This window comes from Nannospalax galili, unplaced genomic scaffold (assembly GCF_000622305.1).
Source record: "Nannospalax galili isolate Female #2095 unplaced genomic scaffold, S.galili_v1.0 scaffold1287, whole genome shotgun sequence".
NCBI classification, from domain to species: domain Eukaryota; kingdom Metazoa; phylum Chordata; class Mammalia; order Rodentia; family Spalacidae; genus Nannospalax; species Nannospalax galili.
This window is the reverse complement of record NW_008357051.1, coordinates 1,624,517-1,628,150: the sequence shown is the minus strand read 5'-3', so window position 1 is coordinate 1,628,150 and position 3,634 is coordinate 1,624,517. Positions and strand designations below refer to the sequence as shown.

At 45.5% G+C, this 3,634-nt stretch overlaps 1 pseudogene; it reads left to right on the top strand.

The window, feature by feature from the left end:
- The window catches only part of LOC108490031, a 27,298-nt pseudogene that overhangs the window by 6,113 nt on the left and 17,551 nt on the right, over window positions 1-3,634 (top strand).

Here is a 3,634-nt window from a genome sequence, read left to right as displayed (position 1 = left end):
TGTCTATATGTGTGTCGGGAGCTGGAGAAACAACATTCATTACCAAAAAATATAATATGGCTCTACAAACAGTTGACTTAAGCAGGACATTCTGCCTGCACTAGTAACCTTGAGAAAGAATTTATGGCAAGGTTATCTTTCTCTTCCTCTTGCAAACAGTTCTCGGAAAAATGAGTCATGCAGTAATCTCTTGGAACATCTGTTGCTGAATTGCTCAGTCCCTCTCCCATACCCATAAGAATGCTGTAACCTTTGACCAACTTCTTCAACCCCTTCTAAATACAAACTGTATATAAGGAAAGCTTGCAATACAATAAAGTGACCCTTGACAAGTGGACTTGCTTGGGCTCCGTCTCCTCTTTCTCGCCTGTTTTTCCTTTCAGGGAGTGGTCCCCCTTGAGCTTTACCTGTACAGGGTCCCCGCAGGTGGGGGCATAAGCCTAATGTCTGGGAAGTGTAATCCCTTGAACTCTTAAAGGAATATACTGACGACTTTACTCTTTGATAATACTTTCCTTTGGGGTCTTTAAGACCATACACTTGGCCCAAATAAATCAATTTATTTTTACACTTAAGGTCACTTGAGGGTCTGTTCCTCAGGGGTCACATGGGCTTGGACAAGCTCCTGGCTCTGGCTCTCTCTCTCTCTCTCTCTCTCTCTCTCTCTCTTTTTAAACCAGTTCCATCTATGTGAAGATAAGTCAAAGGTCCTGCTCAACCATGTCTGGCTTAAGGGTAGATCTTCCTACCATACTCTAATCAGGATAATCTCTCACATATGGACAGATGCTGGTTTCTTGAGTGATTCTAGATCCTGTGATAATCAATGTTGCCTATCACACCAGCTCTGGGACTTACTAATTGAAGCAGTTAACTTTCCAGCTGAGAGCCTTAGTTGGTTTTTGTCCGTGAAATGGGGGTTGTTAAGGTTCAGATAGCCCTGCCCCCTCATCAACAGGATCCCAAGGACTTCTCATGCTCCTGAGAAAAGGGAACCTAGCTGACAAGCACCTTGGTCTTTGAAGTCAAGAGAAGCAGACTTTTCTCCACTGTTTGGCCAACACAGCAGGCTTCCCCTTTGATCTCTAAAGAGGACAGGTTTTAACAGTCCTGCTCTCCCACTCCCCTCCAACTTAAAAAAAAAATACATCTTCCCGCCTTCTGCAGGAGGCAGAAGCCTCCCTTTTAAAAAGACCCCAGCTCAAGACCCAGGCAGACATTTTCCCTGCCTGGAAGGGAATCTGCCCCATGTGTTCCTTTGCTAATAAACCCTATTTTGATGGAATTTTAGCTGGGCCTCGGTGCCTCATCATCCATTTTCTCATTCTCTGCCAACATTTTACCTATCAGGGGTGATGGTGCTATTTCAGAGGATGCCAAGAGAACAGATGACTCATGGATACTCACAGTCCACTTGGTGGTGGTGTAACTTAGTTCAGACCCTGGGTGGTAGCTGCTGTCTGTTCCATACCCAAACACCCTGGGACACTTAGTCTCTCTATACTAGTCTCTGCTTGGTGTTGAAAGATCAGATACTATGTTCTCTGGGGGTGTCTTTGGGATCCTGTTCTCTTTTCATACCCCCAAGCCATGCACATAGACCATCTCTTTGTACCTTATGATGCCCCATGGGAGGGTTGGGTGAGCTGCTGAAATAATAGGAGTGTCTGATCTGTATCCAGAGAGTAGGGAAGAGAGTGAGTTAAAATTAGAGAGAAGCTTAATCTTGCTTTCCTTCTTTCACTCACCTACAGGCATAACCTACATGTGATCATAGATGAGCATTACATGCTGTCTGTGTTTGATGAATCCATTACGTTCTGCAGTGTCCTGAACATAAAACAGTAAGTTTGTCCCCACCGGAGTAGGGCACAAGAACCACAAGGTTCCTGCTTGGCAAGCTGCATTCATGAGACATGAACTTACCTGGCTACCTGCTGGGGAAACTATACACTGGGGAATGAGTTAAGTGCCAATGGGAGTTGTGAATGGGGGTCAAATATCATCTGCCCTCCTGAGTATGAGTCTAGATGCCATTCTTTATAGAAACTAACTCAAAGGCAAGGTAGCAAGGTCAAGGTCTGGACTGGGGAGATGGGGTCAGTAAAATACCTGCTGCACAAACATCAGGAACTGAGTTTGGATTCCCCAGCAGCCACATAAAAGTCAAGCATGGTGGTGTGCATCTGTAACCCTAGAGGCAGAGTGATAGGTAAAAAATTTGGCAGAGAACGAGCGAATGGATGATGAGGCACCGAGGCACAGCTAAAACTCCATCAAAATAGGGTTTATTAACAAAGGGACACATGGGACAGATTCCCTTCCAGGCAGGGAAAATGTCTGCCTGGGTCTTGAGCTGGGGTCTTTTTAAAAGGGAGGCTTCTGCTTCCTGCAGAAGGTGGGAAGATGTATTTTTTTTTTAAGTTGGAGGGGAGTGGGAGAGCAGGACTGTTAAAACCTGTCCTCTTTAGAGATCAAAGGGGAAGCCTGCTGTGTTGGCCAAACAGTGGAGAAAAGTCTGCTTCTCTTGACTTTAAAGACCAAGGTGCTTATCAGCTAGGTTCCCTTTTCTCAGGAGCATGAGAAGTCCTTGGGATCCTGTTGGTGAGGGAGCAGGGCTATCTGAACCTTAACAATGACCAGGGATTGTTTGCTCTGCCTGAATCCCCAACCACCCTATTATATATGTTTTGCCCTTATTGTAACAAGAGAATTAAAAATAATACCCATGAATGATACTACCTCACACCCCTGGGAAACCACTTTCACCCTAGGAGGTCTACAGGGCCAAGGGACTTGCTTCATGTCAAACGAGTATCCCTTAGCCACCTCTCCTCTTGGAATTTGTAATCAGTCCTATACCCTACCTGAGGACACCTGACCTATAGGAGATACTCAACTACTTGCTACCCCCCCCCGATCTACTTGGTTTGCTTGTTCCTCTGGCTTAACCCCTTGCCTACATCCCAGCTACTTCATGGGAAGACAAGAATTTTGTGTCCTGGTACATGTCATGCCCCAGGTATATTACTATGGAGGAGATGTGGGTAGACACCATATGGGCCTCTCCCGGCCTCACAGGGCAGCAACTGCGACCATGCTAGTCCCCCTCCTCGTGGGAAAAGGGATAGCTGGGTCTGCCACCATCAGAACAGTGGCCTGGGTCACAACTGACCAGAACTTAAGGATCTTGAGTGAACAGGTTGATAAAGATATCAGAAGATTACATGCCACCACTTCCTATTTAGAGCAACAAGTAGACTCCTTAGCTGAAGTAGTCCTACAAAATAGAAGGGGCCTCAACTTATGTTTTCTTAAAGAAGGTGGACTCTATATGGCTCTAGGAGAAACATGTTGTTTTTATGCCAACCATTCAGGTGTGATTAAGGACACCCTGGCTCAGGTAAAACAGAGCCTCTTAAAACGAGAAGAGCTTAGCAAAGGATCCCCAGAATGGGTTCAAGTCCCTCTTCTCCTGGTTGCCTTGGCTTACCACCCTTATCACTGCTCTAGCTGGTCCTCTCTTAATCTTTATAGCATTGTTAATCTTTGGACCCTGTATCCTAAATACTCTAGTTGAGTTTGTTAAATAAAGGGTCTCTGCTGTACAACTGATGGTTATGAGGGCCCATTA